The sequence below is a fragment of the Platichthys flesus genome, chromosome 10 (assembly GCF_949316205.1).
Source record: "Platichthys flesus chromosome 10, fPlaFle2.1, whole genome shotgun sequence".
In the NCBI taxonomy this organism is placed as follows: Eukaryota; Metazoa; Chordata; class Actinopteri; order Pleuronectiformes; family Pleuronectidae; genus Platichthys; species Platichthys flesus.
In genome coordinates this window covers 17,663,204-17,684,895 of record NC_084954.1, presented here as the reverse complement: position 1 = coordinate 17,684,895, position 21,692 = coordinate 17,663,204, and the positions used below count along the sequence as shown (strand labels likewise).

Below are 21,692 nucleotides of genomic sequence, written 5' to 3'. Positions count from 1 at the left end.
GGGTATGTTTGTTTTCACTTGTCTTGGACAACATGCATTTTTACCGAGAGAAAGCAAGTAAGAGGTTAGACACTCATTTGCAACTCCACATTATCACTCAGTATGCCAAGGAGAGGACCACGGGTCAGGGCCTTCACAGACTTGTTTCGGTGAACTCCCACTGCCCTCGGGTTATTCCTTTATAACAGTGAGGCTGGTATTTACCCACAGTGAATCACACTGGATGGCAGATGTCATGTCTGATAAACCAGCTGCAGAGTATGTTAAGTGAGGTTGACACTTAGTGTGCATTCCATTTCCTCACAGAGCTGTGCACGATAGACATGAGGATTCAGACTACCTCCCAGACACTTGTCAGTCAGCTTGGTGAAGCTCACTGAGCTGCTCTCCAAAACCCTCCTTTATCCACAGAGGAAGCAGATTAAAGAATCTCCTTGCAGTGATCATTCAAAACCGCAAAAAAATTCAACTCGACAGGAAAAAGTACAGGAACAACAACTTAGTGGATAACAAGGGCTAAGTTTAGTCAAGGGGGAGCAGCAGAAAGGAACTTGGCACTTGGTGCGGAGTTGGACAAAAGGTGAATGGAATACTGGACCAGAAGAAGTGGGACACCCAAGGTGGTCTCCTTCAGGTTCATGAAGAACACTTTCTCCTCCAGACCTCTCATATACAGCGGAGGTGATAACAGACAGACAAACAGCTGGAGGAGAGGCCGTAAAGAAGCGTTTAGAACTCCAGATATTGGCATCTGAATCTGTCTTTCCAGTGTTGTGACTGAAGAGAAGTCCTCCTCGGAACCGGCAGCTGCCAGAGCTAACATGGCAAACAGTCATGTTTTACGACATGTTGTTCCATACTGTATTATTTAGGGGTTTGTTTTGACCAGGCAGCTCTTATTTAAGTTTGTTTTGTTTTCGCGAGGAATTCCTTGTGACAGCACTTTGCACACAAGCATTGCTTTCACGCCCGCACAGAGATAAATTGCCACTGAGAAAAACACCGCCACCATACAAAGCCTGAACTCTTGACAGCATAAACACGGGGCAAATCTTTTTTATACACGCTCTAATTGTATGTTAGCTACATAGCATGATAGTGGGGTATACCATCCATTTTTCAGAGGCGTGCAGCAGAAAAATGACCCAATGACAGTAAAGCAATGAACCATAAATCTAGTTCTTATCTGGACATTCCTTCCAGTGTCCGATCTACTCACTTGCCTTATAATTTTAACTTTCTACTTCTAGGATCCACTATTACTTCAATAACTATTCATCTTTCCTCTCTTCTATTACAAATATGCATCAACCCGACAGTGTTTTCAGAAACAAGTGCTTCAACCAGTAATTTGTGCTGAGTGGGAAGGTTTTTTGGGGTGTGCTGCAAAAGTCCTGGGTATCTCAATGGTTCTTTTGTCCTCAAGACAGACTGGGCAGGGTCAGAGGTCACCTACCAGCCTGCTCCCACAGTACCTCTGCTGTCTGCCTGGATATGTGCCATCTAAATGCTGTCATACTTGGACAATGGTCCAACTTTCTGCTGACTGACTCACGACAGCTTCATCATGTTGACCAATGATGCAATGGTCTTGATCTTTGGGCATTAACGCTGTTACTATTTGGTCTTTGAATAATGCCAGAATAAATTTGTTAAAAACTCAGCTTTGCCCTGAGAACAGACACCTTCAGTTTTTGGAAATATGAAATCCAAAGTAAAGAAAAGGGCCTAGATTAAAACCATGCTTTCAGTACAACACGTCATTTCTCAGCTCTGTTTTTAGGCTACAGTGAGTCCAGGTGTATAAACTGTAAAAGGGAGAACAGAGACTGACAGAGAATACTCCTGGGAAAAAAAAGAAAACTGAAATGGAAGGGCATTGCTCTTTTGCCAAACGCTCCCATTCAAAAGCGAGGTCTATATATTCCAGTTGTTATTACACTGACGACATGGGGACTGCTCTCCACAGAGTGCAACTTCAGCTGTACAGCTGACGGTAAGATTTATCTCCACTTCTATCCTGCCATTCAAAAGAAACTGCTCAAAAGCACCTGGACTGACTTTTCACAGCGAGATCCGTCTTTGGCGAACACAGACTCGACCCCAGGCCGAGTTCTCCAGCTGAGCTTTCTCCAGGTATAAGAATGTACCTTCTTAAAGTCCATTCATAACAATGTAAATCAAATGTTTACGTCCCTCGGAAGCATTGCACATGCCCATGTATGGTGGAGTGTGTCAGGGAAGTGTGATTGAAAGGTTAAGTCCCATTCTAAACAGTGCAGTTGCAGGGGGTACAACTTGTACCTCCTGCAACTTGTATCACACACACAGACACATGGTCATGGCGGTCTTGGTGTCTCTATGAAAACATCTGGGAGTAATCTGTCGTGCTACAGGAGGCCCCCCTTTGAACAGGTGCGTGTCTGCATCCATGGCCCTATGGCCCTTTGACGTGACCCTTGACCTCTTGCTATGGTTGGGGAACTCTTTGAACCCAGTGGCTCCATTGGACACAGACGGTTCTGTCTGAACAACCAAGGTCATGTAACCTTAGACTGGTGGCGGCGGTCATCTGGGGGTGTATTCGCTGGTCCCTAATTACAGCTTCAAACAAACATGTGCTCTGATTTTTTAATCAGGTAATGATAGGCCGTGGCCGTGGAGCTACGAGGATTAGCTGATGTCCTGACGTGCAGAAATAAACAAAGCAGAGTTGTAATTATTTATTTATCAGGCAGTGCCAGCAAAAGGTAAGCTAAGCTTTGAAACCAGGATAACAAAAAAAAAAACGATTCTGTCCTCTTTCGAAAGATTTTTATCACAAACCAGATGAAGTGGATTTTCTAAAAATAGACCACCAATTTTGCTCACAGATGCTGTGCTCCAGCTCGACCATAATGGGTGCAACCGCCCCAGCTAAAGCCACACTTTACTCCGAGCTCCGCTGCTGAAAATATATATCAAACTTAATCCCTCTGTTTCTCTTTCTTGGTACATGAAATGCTTGGAATGATGACCTCGCTGGGTGTTGCACTGAACTGCACCGAAACTGTCTTATGAGCTCTCCAGAGATGACAAAATAATAACAAACGCTTCCTGTTTATCTCAACAGTGGGTCGGAACAGTCTGTCCAGATCCGCTGCTCATTCCAAAGCACGAAATCCAGTGGTTATCAAGACTTAAACGTTGTAAGGAGCATGCTCCAATTCTGACAGCAACAGGGACATACTGCTAATTTAAGCAACACCGAGGTAACAGTCGACCTTTGACCCGACAGCCTCGCTAAGCACACATGCCTCGTGCCCCGTCCAACCACACAGCGAGTTTGTTTGTGTGTCCAGCTGCCTCTTATTTGGTGGGAAGATACAGACATGCTGTTACACTGATTTACCATCACTCCAAGTTAAGTAGCTCTTGGCCACATCCTGTTCCCCAGCTAAAAGGGGGGGGGGGGGCTCCCTAAAAAGTAATGCTACAGTAGACAGTTCCATGGACCATGCCGCTGTCCGCTGGGTCAACATGACCCCTCAGTAGCTTGAGAGGAACTGAAGGGTCCTTGAGATGCTGATAAGCAACACTCCGCTCTGTTTGCAGGAAGCTGTAAGAACATATGTAGACACACTTTGTGAGGGGAGATTATGCCCAGTAATTGATAAGAACCCGATCTTAATTTTTCCATTCATTCTTTCTCATCTATCTCAGAGTGCACAAAGAGATATCACATCTGTAGAACAACCTGTCCTTCACATCTGCTCCTGTTCTGCACTGTTTAACCGTCTAAACCGTAGGTAGATAAAACATTAGAAGAACAACTAGTACTATTAGATACTGGATACTACTATTAGATGGACGACATGACTGCTCCACAAAAGTGGATGATTCCATGTTAGTGGATGAGATATGGTCCAAACCAAAAAGTCAAAGAACACACAAAATAGTTTTTTTGTCAAATATAGTTTCTGTCAATTTAGGTAGTTCTAATCATCCTTGCCAAAATTATTGCTCCTTCCTTAAATACACCTTTACTTTTACCTCCAAATGATTAAGCTAATATTTTTGCAAGGATATTGTCATTATGACCGATAGTTAATAGGCAAACTATGAAAATTAACATGAGCTGTAATAAACTTTGTATTAACATGTAATTTGCAGTTGGACTTCAACATGCTGTGAGGTTTGTGTTTATGCGTCAGTGAGTGAGCGAATGAACGATGTGACTGTGGGAGCACACATGTATCATCATCACCCGTGTCTGCTCTGAGTGACAGTGTGAATACATGTAGCTCCATGCTGCGTGGAGGCGTGCGGGGCTGGCAGAGGTGGAGGGGAGCACTGCTGAGGGCGGCCATTGTGCGCTGATTACCCACAAGAGGGGTAAATGATGGTGTTGATTAAATCCAGCTGAGCCCAGGGCAGGCTCCTGGAGCGGCAGGCACACATGCCGCTGAAATGCATCTGGCCTCTCGATGACACACGCTGACAGGCCGCTCCTGCATTCATTCTCTCAGCATTTTCTGCTGATAAACACACAGCTATAAAGCTTGTGGAGCCAGGCTCACAAACACGTCTCTCTTCAGTGAGGTTTTGCTAATGCTCATTCACTAAACTCTTACCTCTCATAACACATACTCGCTACACTACATACTTTCCACTGACTAATATTATTCCTGTAAACCAGAGGCCGATCCTTTTGTCTCTTGACAAAGTAAAGCTGCTTTCAGACAGACCAGTAGCTCAGCGTGTGATTAAAATCCTTTCAGTGAGAGATGCAATACCTTGCCCAGTGTTGTGGCATCTGATAATCCTTTCATCAAATTAATCTGGGACTGGACTTTATGGATCATGATTCAACACTTTCATGCGTGTCGTACCAGTACATTACACAAGGCATCCACCTTTGCTGCGTTACTGTTCTTCTGTGGTTGTAGGGGAACAAAAGCAGTCTGGTCGAGGTCATGTAAGGATTGTGAATAAACATGAGCATGAAGACATTAAGAACTTTTTCTGTATCAAACCAGACCACAGCCTTTCCCAAACATTAACCACGTGCTGTGAGAGCCTAAACATGAAGATTAAAAACTTAAATACTGCGGCAGCAACTACATGTGGATAATGTATTCGAAGATCGGGTATTTTGGCAGAAAGTAAGTACTCTGAACGTTTCACTGATGCAGTTGGCATCAACAAATTTGCGACTTGCCAAATGCATAAATATGTGCTGTTGGGAATTAGGACGGGACGCCTCTTTACACTTTTCCTTCAGACGTGGTCAGACCACACTTTACGCAACATACCCCAGTCTAAAAGGCCCTTAAGGAGTAACAACACGTCTTCGGTTTTAGCTCTCCGTTAATCTGGTCTTCACAACTACAACACAAACACACACATATTTGTATTGGATCAGGAGTACTCGTAGTACAACCTCTGCTGACCTCCGTGAGCACTGTATCCTCAGGGACGTTTTAACTGCATTCATGTGTAGCATCCAGCATCGTCCAGGCCAATCCTATAGACATCATGTAGTCACTATATACTGTATTAATTTAAATGCAGTGCAGATGTTTCTTCACCCATGCTTCAAAAATGCAGAGCGGTGCAGAAAGACGAGTGTAGGTTAAGGGCGAAGAAACGCTGTCACACTATGAGCAGCTGTCCTGTTTGTAAATCCTAAACAGGATGAAAACCTGCCCGGAAAAATACAAAAATTGAAAGCCTTGACCTCCGTAGTACAAATCTGGCTTAATCACATCTGCTCTGGCGACGCACATTGTTTCGATTACATGCTATTTAAGTTAAATGGTCAGGTTGGGCCTCTAAATTGTTGTCCCATTGCATGCTGCAACAAAAATGTGGGTCAGCAAATTTGTTTCTCCTCTGTTGCTTTTCCTCTCCCTGCATCTTAATTTCCTTCGTAGAACAATGAGTCTGACATTTTTTCTTTTTACCTCCCGAGACCGAAAGAGCTGTAGTGAGAGCTGGCATTATTATGACCACAATGGTCACTGTGGTGCAGGCAGTCAGTTAACGCACCCGCCCTCCAAGATGTATGGTGTTGATATGAAGTCTGGAACTCACTGACCTCGCTTCATAACCCCCATGTCTTCCTTTTATAGATCGCTCAAAGCAGCCGTTTCAATAGCAATGCACATTGATTGGAAGGAAGGAGGGAGCGGATCGATGAAGAACAGGAAAAAGGGCTCAAAAGCAACTCAATGGTCTTCTGCTGTCAGCAGCCTCTCCTTTGAGTGGCACTGTTCTTCAGGGGAGACAAACCGGCTTACTCAGCCTCGGCCTAGCGTTCTACTTTCATCTGAGGCAACTGTGAAGAAAAGGAAAGCAAAGCCGAGCTGGAGAGGTGTCAGCAACTGTTCATCCAAACACTGCAGCTAAAAATACACTACAGTAGGAGCTCTGACAGTTGATACGCCATTACTTTTGAAGATTTTAAGTAGAAGTGAAATCTAATGAGAAAAAGGAGGGCGAAGATAAGTCTGGGAAATGTACCGCACATTGCTGACCAGTGGCCAAAAGCACGAGACAGATTTATGACCGGCATCTGTTTTAATACTTTGTCAACTGTGCTCCAAGTGAGTTTGCGATGTACGTGTGAGTTCAAATCTATGCAAGACACAAATGAATCACAGCGGGGGTTCCTTTGCTTCCTCCGTTCTTTCCCGGGCCGGGCCTCTGATCAGAACAGCGATTTTCCTCTTCCTCAGGATCCTGGATGGAATGTCAGGAAGGCAAGGTAATGACGGGTAGTGTGTGTGTGTGTGTGTACGTGTGTGTGTGTGATCATTTTCATTCATGTGTTCTATACACGAGTGTATCCATTCATACTGAGGTTCAAAAGTCTGACACCAGCGGGAAACCACTGTCAGACTCGAGGAAGTGGAGGACGTGTGTTCATGTAACAATTAATTATTGTCCTAGAAAAAGGTAAGATGTCTGATTCCTGCAGATGATTCAGCCAATGTTGAGAAAATTCCTTGAAATTCATTGGATCTCAGTGTTTACGTAGCATTACTGCTCCATATTCCAGATTTGACTTCTTTCCTCTTTCCATTTTTCGATTCAAAGCACTTGTGTGGGTTGCTCACAGACCTCAACGGTTGTGTTTATCCCTGGAGCAAAAGGTGGAAAAATGGACTGGGCTCCCTCTTGCTTATGTGGCTCCTGTGCCCTACTGAGGAACTGCGGGAGCGCCATCCGAAGGGTGAGAGATAAAGAATGCACTAGATTTCCTGCCTCGCGGCACAGCTCTCCCCGAGCATCGCCCGGTTTATATACTGCAGCCTTTCGCCAAGGTAACCTGGCAATCGGGCGCAGTGCAAGAGTGGTGGAGATCCAAGAGAGAGAGAGAGAGTGAGAGAGACAGAGAGAGGAGCTGAGGCAGTTTTAGAAACAGACATGGTGTATGTTTTCATCTTTGTATTTGGAGCTGCATCATTATTTCCCTGTGTTTGCTCTCAATCATGGTGATACTGTGCTGCTTAAGTCCAAGCCTTGTCCTTTAATTGACTTAACAGGAGTCTTATGGAAAATCTCATTTAATTCTCATTGACTAATTGGATTTGAGTCATTATTCCCCTAATATTTCACCAAGGCCTTCAAGTTGATATAAACAAATTAACTTCTGTCACTTCCTCTGCCTCCTGATATTCCAGAACCACTATAAAAAAACAAATAATTAAATTACATCCATACTGTCCATAATAAAGCTGATCTCATGCGAGTGTAATAGCCCGGATCACTCAAGCAGTTAATTGTGCATTTCAGGGATTTTGTGTGTGGGGGTGGGTGGACGGTGAAGTGTGCATCAGTTGATATAGCAGCATTAATGTCTGCACCGAGGGTCCAGTCTCTGTCTAATACCTCTAATCCACCCCCTGCTGCTTGTGTAGATGTGGTCAAGAGCATGTTTACACTCTGCCAGTGTGTTGTTGTTCCCCTTCCCCTGATGATCGGTCTCCTGCATGGCAGAGCTAATTCCTCTGGCTGCTGAACAATGGGACAGTAGGGGGTAGAAAAAGAGGGTGCTGAACTGTGTTGATGGAGGTAGACGGGACATTAAGAAGCCATTTCTGAGATGGATCACTGCCTGAGGGCTCCGATACGGCATGAAAAGGGGCTTTTGAAGACAATGAGGATGTAGTTCCCTGCATTCAGTGTGTGCCTGAAAGAGTCAGATGATTTGGTGCACAGGTCAATGGCCTTTAGTTTCTCTCTCCATCACTCCAGTGCTGACAAGCTGAGGACCCACCAACACACGTGCAAACGGATATTGTGCAGAGGTTCTTGTTTCTGTATTTCTGGCATTTCCTCTTGAGAACTGTCTTAAAAAGGAAAATTCACCCTTAACTTTTTACTGATCAACAGTAATGTAAATTCAGGTCACAGAAACCGGTGCAAAAAGCCCATTAGTTCATCTCTCAATTATCTAAACCACTAATCCTTAGAGGGTAGCTGGAGTATATTCCAGCTAACATTAGGCAAGAGGCGGGATACACCTGGTCGAGGCCAAAATACAGAAACAAAACCATTCATGCTCACACTTATTGTCAATTAACGTAACCCCAAGGAAGCTGGAGGTCCCAGAGAAATTTCCATTGGGAGAACATGCAAACAGGGAAAGACACTTGCCAAACTGGGCTTTGAACCAGAAACCTTGCTTTGAGGAGACACTGCTAACCACTTCAGGACCATACAAACCCCAGCACATTGGTGCTACATCTATCTTAATGACTAGTCAAAAGCACAATTGGAGTCGAGTTAGTGATAATGTGGTGTTTAAAATCAAAAGAAAGATGAGGCCTTGCTTGATTTTTCCAAACAATGCAATCTCACATTTTGCACAAGCAGGTCTTCTCTAACACACAAACATAAGTAATCCTCATAAACACAATCCAGACATACACAGACACTATCCAAAAATAAACTTCTCTCCATGGTTGCTAGGAAATGCTCGGGTCATCTGAGTTTCTCCTGCTGGCTACTGTAATTTTTTTTACCCCCACACTTCCTGAATGCTGATGGCAGATAGTCTTCTGGTTTATACAAGCTGAAGGAGAAGGAAAACAGCACAGTGCTCCAAGAGGCTACCGTACGATGCGAAGGAGGATGAAGAGGAGGAGGAGGATCCGGGCCTTATTTTGGTAACCAAGGGAACAGCACAAAGGGAGTCACCTGATGTCCACATGTGATATACGCCACGAGGGAGTGATGGAGCGCGTGTCGGAAGAGGATGACGACTATTTTAGCAGGCTTCCTCCCCACCCCCTCTCCAAAGGAAAGCTTGACTGTACACGAGTACCTGTGTTTCAAATCAGTATTGATCACACAGGAAAACACCTTAGAGCAGGTCAAGAGGGAAAGTTGGGGCTACCATTGAAGTTGAATGTAAGAATAACAGACGTAGAGAGGAGAAGGGGGGGGGTGGTTCAAGCTTGCTTATGATGGAGAGCATTAACAGAGGCTAAATCTGGAAAAGAGGACACAGTTTATAATGTAGCACAAATAAACGCCTTGCCTTTCAACAGTCTATTTGAAGTTCACTGCCAGTGCAAACCTGCGCAAGATCAATCTGCCGCTCCGGAGGGATAAAAGCAAAAGGCCCCATTTCAACAAGCCTCTCCAGGGACAGACCCCTATTCATGGGACCACTGAATGCTTTGGTTGTTGCCAACATGCGGTCTGTCACTCCGTGAAAAGGGAGTTTGTGAAAAGAAGTTGCAAGGGATGAAGGAATTATGGCTCGACTCCACTGTACGGATGGTGTTCGTCTGTTTAGCCACCTGTATAGCAAAGAGACAAAACTGTTCAGCATCATTCCTGGATCCTTAACTGCAGCTCACTCATCCATCTCAGAGCTCAAACAGAGTGAGATGGCTGTTAGCTCAGAAGATGCATTAGAGCCCTGCAGAGTACCGTTAAAGTGCCTGTCAAAGCTTTCTGATCTACTTATGAGCTCCATAATGTCATGACATGATTGCAAAGAAATGCGAGAGAAGCTACAGATGCCAAACTTTGTAATCCCAATGTCTGGTCAAGAGTTATGATGGTGTTTATCTTACAGAATGTTTTACTGTTTAGTAAGGGCCATTGGTTTTAAACAAAGCACGATCACTAGGGAGGTTTTGTACGACCCTGTGTGTTTTAAAACATTTTTTATTCTTCAGGCCAAACAATTTATGGTCGAATGGTTTCCAAACCCTGCAGGTGAGGATAGAATAACTTAATGATGGATTACTGGTGAACACAAGGTGAATCATATTTAAGAATATTCAGGTAAATAGATAAATTGCCATTTTGACTATCAATTAACACTAAATGGTAAATACCGACATGTGAAAATGTATTTTCTGAAATGTTTGCAAATTTATTGAAAGTCAAAAACGGAAGTTTATAGAATAGAATATATATATTTTGGCACACCTGCGATTCTTCTCTGGTAAAGTCTCTGCAAGCTTAGCACACCTGGATTCGAGCACTTTATTCCATTCTTCCTGGCAGATCTACTTAAATGTGATCAGATTGGATGGGAAGAGTTTGTGAACTGCTGTCTGCTGTTGTCTTGGCTCTGACCTTTGAGTCACTGTCATACTGTCTCAGGTTGCATGCAAGCTGGAACAGGTTTTATTCAAGGACCTCACTGTATTTGAGTACACTCATCCTTCCGTCAATTCGGATCAGACTCTGATGAGAAGCTCCCTAAAAATAGTTCAGTTTTTGTCATCCGACCAGGGGATCCTTCTTCGCTTCATGATCTCAAGATTCCTTTAAATGCCAATTGGAAACCACCAAGCAACCCGTCATATGTCTTTCACTCAAAGTGTCAATCTACCATAAAGGCCTGATTGATGCAGTGCTGCTCAGATGGTCGTCCTTTTGGCAAGTTTACCCATTTCTGCAGAGGACTGTTGGAACAGACCGTGAGACAGAGGGACCTGGTTGTTCCAAACTTCTCCCATGACAAAATGATTGAGGCCACTGTGCTCCAGAGAAAATTTAAAGATTTAGAAATGGTTTTATACCTTTACCCTGATCTTTGCCTCGCAACTATGTTTCTCACAGAGGTTCACCTTTTCAAAGGACATCCATTAAATAACATTTTTTACACATGGACTGCAATTACAAGAGCTAAGAGGAATGCCACAGCAAATCAGAGATTATCAATGTCAATTAAGTTTACAGCATAATAATGTGCACCAAAATAGTAAACCACACACATTTGTCATACCACTCAAATGAATTACAGTTGCTTGGTGCTGGGAGGCTTAGTTATCGGAAAATCTGTCATACTGTATATTTAGTACAGGATTACAAAAAGAACAGTTATAAAACAAAGTGGATCACATACTGAACTGTTGACGGTGCTGTGGGAATGACACAAAACCTGTATTTCAGGGGAATTCCATGAAACAAATGTGAAACAGTATCTGCTGGTATCCAAATCTGGAAATGGTGACAAATCAATGCAGTGGCACCTAAGTGCATTAAAAAGGTAAAACTGGAAACCACCCACTAATATACAAAGCCACAAGCTTATTGTAATGAAGTAATTTCCTCTGCGGAAGGACACAGTACTGAACCAGAACAAGTCTCATTAGCAGAACAATAAACTTTAGGTATGTAGGTTCAATATCCAGCTTTGGCATCAAACATTTTTCTGCAGTAGCTAAGGTAAACACACACCCCATTTCAAAATACATCAAGATCTCAATCTCATCCCGTCTGAGGTGACATCATCGGTGTACAGAAAACCCTGAGGATCTATCTCCTCTGAAAAGGCCAACTGCATTATTGAGACTATAAAAGAAGGGACACAAATGGCGTAGACAAGTTGTTTTGGGAGTCAAAGACACGGCAGGGAAATCCTGCTACCACTAGGGGTTGCTGGCATGAGAGGTGGGTCCAGTGCAGTGGTGGGGCTCAGCCTCCATGAGCCTGGAGGACCCCCAGGGAAAAGCCATTCCAGAGAGCGGGGGACTCTCACGGACAGTCGAGAAACTTTCCCACAATTAAACACACAAACAGAGTCACACAGGGCAGCAAAAGGGACCCCTGTCCACCACAGAGACAGAGGGAGGGAGGGAGGGAAAGAGGAGGAAGATCTGATAGTTACAATAACACAGCCAAAGAAGTAAATGTTGCCATATCTCTAGTGAGGATGCCCCTTATGGTGAATGCACTCTATTGACAAACACTGCTCCTTAAAGTGGTGCCGGTTGGGGCTCAACATTCTTCCCTGTTTACCCTTTAAATACCCCAAAGCAAATTGTTAGGAACCCAGGAGGCTGTTGTAGAGCTCCACCAAATAATTTGACCAGACCAACATAGTTCAATGGTAAATGACCACATTAAGGTAATCTATTTTCAGCACAATCCACCACAACAAATATCATCTGCTAGGCGTTAAACAGTGTGTCAGGCTGCTGAGGACATTTGGACAGTTAGTGTTGAAGAGGTTAGCATAATTTACCGAGGAATTGATCCTTTTGGAGACAAAAAATTCAAGATAAAGACTTACAAGTAAAATATACAAGAGACTTGTCGTCACTTTGGCAATGGGGACAAATTCAACTCAGTTTGCAAGCAAGAGAGGTTCTCCGGTTAAAGAGAAGATGGGGGAAATTTGTCAAAACAAAGCCCCATGACTCCAGACATAGCTATTGAAAACCACTAGCTGCCCAACCCAACATGTCAAGATAATTCAATCTAAAGCATAATGACCAGCTCTCTGTAAACAAAATCTATTTCCGTGAGGGTCAGTGGGGCAGTTGATTATGGTCGCAGGTCAAAGGTTACCGGTCACCACAGTTAACAACATGTGGAGTCTAATCTTAACAGCTTTCTGCAGCATAATTTCTAAGTAAATCTCTGCCCCCCCCCCCCCCCCCCCATAAGTGAAAGGCAATATCTGGACTCGATTTTACGCACAGATTCATGTTTGAAAATGGCTTTGCATTTTACACAGCTTCTTTTCACAATTCGTTGTTGGAGTTTTGGCAATTCAGAGCACAAAACCCAAAATGTAATATACTGGGACCCTCAAATCTTTAACACACCCGGTTGATCCAAAAGCAGAATCCCGCACAGGGATCTGATGGCTTCCCGTTTGGATTGTGCCATGTCTGCAGTCAAGTGTTCAATCACACATTTCACTGTCTTAAACCCGAGCCAAAATTGCTCAGTGTTTTGCTGTGTGATTGATGTCCCTCCACTGGAAATCTAAAGGTTATATCTTGAGAAAATGTGGCATGCGAGCCTCATTTCGAGTGGGTCGGCAAAAGTCTTCAAACTTCCTTTTATAGAAGTAACCCCCTCTAAGCTGGATATCATAGCCATTATAAATAAGAAGCTGGAATGCAGAAGGGGAAAAAAATAAACATCCGAGCTGCTCCTTTATCTGCACCCAGCTGTGCAGTTCAGGGGCCAATCCTTGGAGATGATGTCATGCTGGCATTGCTTTACTGTTAAAATAGTTTTTCCTATAATTTCTGTAATTCATTCAGTGAATGGCAAGCAGACTCTAGTAAATACAGCTTTTCAATAAAGGTCACATAACCTTCAAAGCACTAAATGCAATGAATGCCAACTGTCCCATGGTGAGAGTGTCAGTGAATCCATAGCAAACTCAACTGGCCCACTGTGACTACAGTTATATCCAGGGAATGAGCTACCTACATAGACGTGTCTAGCTGGTAAGTTGAGGTTCAGTCACAGTGGTCAGTCATGTCCCCTGGAATGGTGTAGACAGGCCACAAGGTCCAAACATAACATCTAAGAAATTGACAGACATTTTCAAGGGTGCTTAAATGAGTAGACCTCAAGGTTTATTTATGGTTTGAGCGAGGACTGACGGAGGAACATCTCCAGGTTCAGCTTTCCAACATTAAGTTAGACGCAAAGTGAATCTGAGATGCGGAGGTGAGGGGGAAACCTGCAGCAGAGAGAACACAGGGGACTGACGCACTGGAGATTTGCTAAACGATTCCATATGCGCTCTACATCCCAAGTAATAGAGCCGCTTTGTGCTCAGCAAGGTAGCACACTCCCAAATCCCAAGTGCACCCCCTCTTTCCCTTTCCCTTCCATCTATTAACAAAAACCTATCTGGCCTTTTTTCTGTAGCTCAGGGTAATACTGGCCAAGTGTAGGGGGCAAGAGTAAGGGGTTTGGATGCCCGAGTCCCAACCCTCCATCCTGCAGCCTATTTTGACAGGAGCTAATTGCCTGTGACTTCATGGAAACGTGGCCCTTAAACAACCATTGCATTGAGTTAGATGTCTGGAGGTTAGAGGAGGGATGAGGGTAAAAGGGACAAGATTGGGGGAAAAGCAGGCTGATGTACGGGGGAGCGAGCTCTCAGGAGATGAAGACACATTATGATACTCTCTACCTCCATTCACCACCCCTGTGCAATAATCTCTTGCAGTGATGGGGAAATAATTCCTCAAGACATTAAAGAGGTTATCATGCATCTGCTCTTTGCGTGTTTCTCCCTGATATGACTGAAGAACCTATCAACCAGTCTATCAACACCACCAGCTTCCCTAATACAGTAGAATGAGAACAACTCATGGTGAAATTACTTTCTAATTCATACCAGTGGTGGAAACACGCAAGCCTAATCAGGAAGGCACTGAGCTACTGTTTCCAAAAACTCTACAATGGCATGGAGCCATTGTCAAAGCCCACTTAACAATGATATAGTGTACAGAACTGAACTTGAGGTGTCTTTTCTATGATTAAGTATCTGAGGTCGATGAGATGTTAATTTACTGAATGACTGTGTGTTTGTTTTTTTTTTTTTTTTTTTTTTTTTTTTTTTTTTTTTTTAAATAGTGCGTGCGTGGTGAGAAGAAATTCGATAACAGGGACATATTGAAGAGGGGAAAGAAGGAGGGATGGTGGATGAATGCAAAGTTTACTGTACAATCGCCACAGTAAAATAGCGTGCTACCACTAGGGGTCGTTCGTCCCATGACATTTTATGCTTCTATTCATCTGTCCAGGGGTCGACCCAGGCCAAGCAACAGTTGACATTATACTCAAAGTATACATACAACATATCATACTCTCCAGGAATGTTACAGAGGAGAACATGCGGTGCAGTATTGAGATCTTTGTGTTTTTTCCAACTTTAGCGTCCAAACTTTAAAACCTTTCCATTCTTCTAGAAAAGCCAGTTATTCAAATATATAAATCAAGTTTAAGTTGTTTCACAGTGACTCTTTTCGGGCATTGGATGACCCCCTAACTATCTTTGCAGTTTTAAGGGTGCTTCTGTGCACATGTACAGTTTATAGTTCCAGAGATGGACAGGCAGCAGTAAACACACTGTTTATGTTCCATTTTAAACCTTTCTTTTCTGAGATATGGCTCTGCATATGCACGCGGCATAAGTGCAATTCATGGCTCAAATATACAGTTGCCTCCTGCTGCAAAAACAAATATGCACCACACACTGGTTTCACTTCTTTTGACATCCTGTACTCATAAATGAAAGTGCTATTAAAGTGCTGCGTGAACACTTGTGACTGAGGACGGGGATGCAAGGAGGAGGAGAGGTACTTTTAACAGATGCAACACTGCGTCTAGTATAGGATTATACCCTGACACAGCTAATTACTCCCAGACGCCCTTCGCTCTGTGCCAGAAGGCCTGCACAGATACAGTAAGTCAGCACGCTGCCTGCCTATCCACCGCACGAAGGGAAGTGTGGGCTGCAGCGGAGACAGGCAGGAGGCGGTGTGCCTGTGCTGTGGCCACTCTGCGTGTCAGTGATGACTTCAGAGAAGAAGGAAGAAGAAACAGAAGAGCCAGCGACTGGCAAACTAAGAACGTTTTATTAGTTGAGACTGGGACAAAGCCATTGACTTGGAACGTTATTAGGTGAACTGCAAGGGTGCAAGTGCTGCACACCACATACAATGTCCAAAGAGCCTCTGGCAAATCATGCACAGAATCTGTGTCTTGGCTGCAGATATGCATTAACATTAAAGGCTGCAAAAAAGAAAAAACTGAGCAGCATGTCGTCCCTGCAACAAACACATGCCTCCGGCCCGCCTCAGTTCCTGCCCAGTACTGCCCACAGCATTCTCACCTTGTGGCCCCAGCAGACAGAGGCCTCGCCAACCAAAACATCTGAACTTGCTGGAAGTCAGTAAACCTCTACCTCGGTGACTGGTCAAGAACAATGGCTCCTGTCTTTCCCCCTGCTGGCAACCCCTCTTAAACCTTTGACTGGGCACAGACCAAAACCATGTGTGGCCACTCAGTTACCTGGTCTCACACACACACCCACACTGAGCTGAGCAGGGTTTCCAGTCATCCTTCCGCCCACGGGCACACAACCAGCGGTTCTTCACCTTCCGCCCAGTCAGCAGGGCCACGGCCAGGAGCCGAACACCTCAACCCACTGGCCTTGTTGCTCTTGGATACCAGACTTATTTTTTTTATCCCCCCTCCCCTCTGAAAACACACAGGTAGCCGGACAAGGATTATGCACTATAGTCAAAACAGGGGGCCTAAAAATACTCCAGCCAAATTGCTGGAGCAGCTGCTCTGGTCAGACTTGAGAGTCAACAGACAAATAACACTGTTTTATATTTATGATTTTACATGCTAGAAACTGAGTCTGTGAAAGAGCTTAAAGCGTATTAAAAGCTCAGGGGAGTGCAGCTCTGCTTAGAGACATACAGCTGACTCTAGTGGGGGGGCTTTTCAATAAATCCATCCAACGCTGACATCCATTAACACCAGTCTGGGGTTCAGTGGGCAGCATGTAAAGTATGTGCATTACACATTGTTCAAAATTCCCCTGGCGGCCTTACATGGACAAATCCTGCAAGCCACTTACTCCCAATGGATTAGCATGATTAAAGTGTAATTTCTATTCCATTCCAATCCTTTCACCCATAATCGTCGCTTTTATTTTTTCTTATTTCTCTGAACCATGGCCAAATAGCCCAGGATCACTGTGGCACTACTTGATGCTCAAAAGCAGCACAGTCTTGATCCAGTAGGAGGAATGTAGCAGATGCAGAGTCCTCCTTTGGGCAAAGCTGTGTGGGTGAGGAGGCGGGGATGATTTTGTGCTTAGCATGGTGCTGTGCTTGTAAAGCCTCAACAACTGGCCAAGAGGACCCAATACCGCATCCCTGCCAGATGTTGAGCTAAATAGCTCTTGATGCCTTCCCAGCAGCATGGGTTTTAAGAGCTATGGATGCCCTGAAGACTACAAGCATTTACCTCAATTCTCCTGATTAGAAATGCGGAATATCATGTTTTATGTGGAACAGAACAATCTGGGAAACTGACGCGAGAGCTCAGCCTTCACCAGGCAGCACTGTCCACATTTTTCTCTGGTGTTTAGACAGCCGAGTTGAGAAGAGACGTACTCTCCTGTTACACAGAGAAAAGACTTTTGACACGTTGATGGCTGGATGTAAAGCACGACATGAACATTTGTTTGCAGCTAGATTTAGCACAAGAGAATGGGAATATCTGCCCACTGCAAGAAGTATCAACCATCATGAGTAGTTTATTCTCATATTGTGCTAATACGGAAAAAGTCTGTTTGTATAGCGCTTTTCTAGTCTTCATGACCATTTCAAGCACTTAACAGCACAGCTTTTGCCATTCAATCAATCACACAGGGCATCAATGCGCAGCACTTTCTCTATCACACACCGCCGTCAGGGGCACTTTGGGGTTTGGCCCAAGGACATTTCAGCAAGTGAAATTGGACTGAGAACACACCAACTTAATGGATTCTGGACAACCCAATCTAACTCCTGAGCCACAGCTGCCCAATCTTTATAAACTGAACATGTGTACCTTTTATTTTAATATTGTGTAAACATGAACATATATACAAAGAGATCATACAATTTCACATATCCAATTCCTCCTGATTCTGCAATAAATCTATTGTTGTAACTTCAACTAAAAAAAACATGGAAACAGGATAAACTATTTATACAGCAGCTCAATGCAACTGAAAAAACTTGGACTTGATTTGAAAAATACTTAAATTGTAAGACTACAGAGTTTTTTTTCCTTCTCTCGTTTTTTTGCAGCGTGCGTGAAACAGCCAATGAAGACAGGGCTGCGGAAGTGACGCAGCGCCCTCTTTGGACAACTGCAGGAACTACTGTCTTTTCCTTCAGCCCGACAACGAGGTTAAATGCATTGCGCACCATGTGAAGGCTGAACACGGTCCGTCAACATCCGAAAAATACGGGTTAGGGTTAAAGTAAAATGCTAGAAGAAACCTAGAGTTCTCTTGTCATCAAGCGTCGAATCCACAGAACAGACGGAGGCACACAGCAAAGCCGCGTTTAAATCACGTCATATGGATCAAATGTCGCTGAATAATACGTCATATTGGATCATACTGAGTCCCTGGTCATTTCCTCCTTTAATGTGAACAGGTTCGAAGCACTGTCAGGCTTCATCTCAGGTGCTCGCTGTTAATTGGCTGGCTAAGAGGTAAAAAAAAAAACAGCAGCCACACTCATCACAGGTTCTGTGTTATCTTTAAAGTGACCATCATCAAAGGCAGCCGACACCAACAGCCCTTACATTAATTTCGACTGATTTCAGTGATATAACATCCAGTCGGTGTCTCCCTCCGCATCCACGGCTGCTGAGGGAGAAAGTGAGCACCATCACACGCCACCGCTCGCTGCTGATCGGATCTGCTGCGGACACACACACGGTGCACTCACCTCCCGGCTTCGTCACAGAGAAACAGCTCGGCGTGCGGCGGGGACGGCTGCGGTGATAACAGTAATAATCCCTTGTCGCTGTCACCGGGCGAGCGTTGACGGAGTCGCTGGATAAACAGAGCCGATGGCCCTCGGTGGCTGTGCGAGGCTGTTCATTCAGCTGAGTGATGGTGGAGAGAGGAGGAACTGACAAGTCGGTCACAACAGCAGCACCACGCCTCCCCTCTTAAAGCTGCCGCACTCGCCTACAAGGTGTGTGTGTGTGTGTGTGTGTGTGTGTGTGTGTGTGTGTGTGTGTGTGTGTGTGTGTGTGTGTGTGTGTGTGTGTGTGTGTGTGTGTGTGTGTGTTTATGTGTGTGTGTGTCTGCCTGCCTGGTGAAGTATATTTATCTATCTATCTATCTATCTATCTATCTATCTATCTATCTATCTATCTATCTATCTATCTATCTATCTATCTATCTATCTTTCCATCTATCTAGCTTTCCAACTATCTATCTTTCCAGCTTTTTATCTATCTATCTTTCCAACTATCTATCTTTGCAACTATCTTTCTATCTTTCTATCTATCTATCTATCCATCCAACTATCTATCTATCTATCTATCTATCTATCTATCTATCTATCTATCTATCTATCTATCTATCTATCTATCTATCTATCTATCTATCTATCTATCTATCTATCTATCTATCCATCCAACTATCTATCTTTCCAACTATCTTTCTATCTTTCTATCTTTCCAACTATCTATCTTTCCAACTATCTTTCCAACTTTCTATCTTTCCAACTTTCTATCTTTCCATCTTTCCATCATTCAAACTATCTATCTTTCCATCTTTCTTACTATCTTTCCATCTATCTATCTTTCCAACTATCTTTCCAACTATCTATCTTCCCTTTTTTCCATCTTTCTAACTCTATCTTTCCATCTTTCCAACTATCTTTCCAACTCTCTATCTTTCCATCTTTCCAACTATCTTTCCATTTAACTATCTTTCCATCTTTCCAACTATCTTTCCATCTATCTATCTTTCCATCTTTCCAACTTCCTTTCCATCTATCTTTCCAACTATCTTTCAAACTATCTTTCCATCTATCTATTTTTCCAACTATCTATATTTCCAACTATATTTCCTACTATATTTGTATCTATCTTTTTATCTATCTTTCTATCTTTCTATCTTTCTATCTTTCTATCTTTCTATCTTTTTATCTTTTTATCTTTCTATCTTTCAAACTTTCTATCTTTCCAACTGTCTAACTTTCCAACTATCTTTTAAACTATCTTTCCATCTATCTATCTTTCCAACTATATATTTTTCCAACTCTCTTTCTATCTATCCTTCCAACTATCTATCTTTCCAACAATCTTTCTCTCTATCTATCTTTCCAACTATCTGTCTTTCCAACTATCTTTCTTTCTATCTATCTATCTTTCCAACTATCTGTCTTTCCAACTATCTATCTTTCCAACTATCTATCTTTCTATCTATCTATCTTTCCAACTATCTTTCTATCTGGCCTTCCAACTATCTATCTTTCAATCTTTCCATCTTTCTAACTATCTTTCCAATTATCTATCTTTCCCTCTTTCCAACTATCTTTCCATCTATTTATCTTTCCAACTATCTTTCCAACTATATATATTTCCATCTTTCCATCTTTCCAACTATCTATATTTCCATCTTTCCAACTGTCTATCTTTCCATCTTTCCAACTATCTTTCCATCTGTCTATCTTTCCATCTTTCCAACTATCTTTCCAACTATCTATCTTTCCATCTTTCCAACTATCTTTCCATCTATCTATCTTTCCATCTTACCAACTATCCTTCCATCTATCTATCTTTCCATCTTTCCAACTATCTTTCCATCTATCTCTCTTTCCGTCTATCTATCTTTATAACTATCTTTCCAACTATCTATCTTTCCAACTATCCTTCTATCTATCGATCTTTTCAACTATCCATCTTTCCATCTATCTATCTCTCCATCTTTCCAACTTTCTTTCCAACTATATTTCTATCTATGTATCTTTCCAACTATCTGTCTTTCCAACTATCTATCTTTCTATCTATCTATCTTTCCAACTATCTTTCTATCTGGCCTTCCAACTATCTATCTTTCAATCTTTCCATCTTTCCAACAATCTATCTTTCCATCTTTCCAACTATCTTTCCAATTATCTATCTTTCCCTCTTTCCAACTATCTTTCCATCTATTTATCTTTCCAACTATCTTTCCAACTATATATCTTTCCATCTTTCCATCTTTCCAACTATCTATCTTTCCATCTTTCCAACTGTCTATCTTTCCATCTTTCCAACTATCTTTCCATCTGTCTATCTTTCCATCTTTCCAACTATCTTTCCAACTATCTATCTTTCCATATTTCCAACTATCTTTCCATCTATCTATCTTTCCATCTTTCCAACTATCCTTCCATCTATCTATCTTTCCATCTTTCCAACTATCTTTCCATCTATCTATCTTTCCGTCTATCTATCTTTATAACTATCTTTCCAACTATCTATCTTTCCAACTATCTTTCTATCTATCGATCTTTCCAACTATCTGTCTTTCCAACTATCTATCTTTCTATCTATCTATCTTTCCAACTATCTTTCTATCTGGCCTTCCAACTATCTATCTTTCAATCTTTCCATCTTTCCAACAATCTATCTTTCCATCTTTCCAACTATCTTTCCAATTATCTATCTTTCCCTCTTTCCAACTATCTTTCCATCTATTTATCTTTCCAACTATCTTTCCAACTATATATCTTTCCAACTATCTATCTTTCCATCTTTCCAACTGTCTATCTTTCCATCTTTCCAACTATCTTTCCATCTGTCTATCTTTCCATCTTTCCAACTATATTTCCAACTATCTATCTTTCCATATTTCCAACTATCTTTCCATCTATCTATCTTTCCATCTTTCCAACTATCCT

At 42.8% G+C, this 21,692-nt stretch overlaps 1 protein-coding gene across 2 annotated transcripts in view; it reads right to left on the bottom strand.

Annotated features, from left to right (window-relative positions):
- The window catches only part of daam2 (dishevelled associated activator of morphogenesis 2), a 95,971-nt gene extending 77,092 nt beyond the window's left edge, over window positions 1-18,879 (bottom strand). For both annotated transcript variants that reach the window (XM_062396660.1, XM_062396661.1), the window contains exon 1: window positions 18,738-18,879. The gene's annotated coding sequence lies outside the window, so the exon portion shown is untranslated. The remainder of the gene's footprint in view (window positions 1-18,737) is intronic.
- Window positions 18,880-21,692: the final 2,813 nt, after the last annotated feature.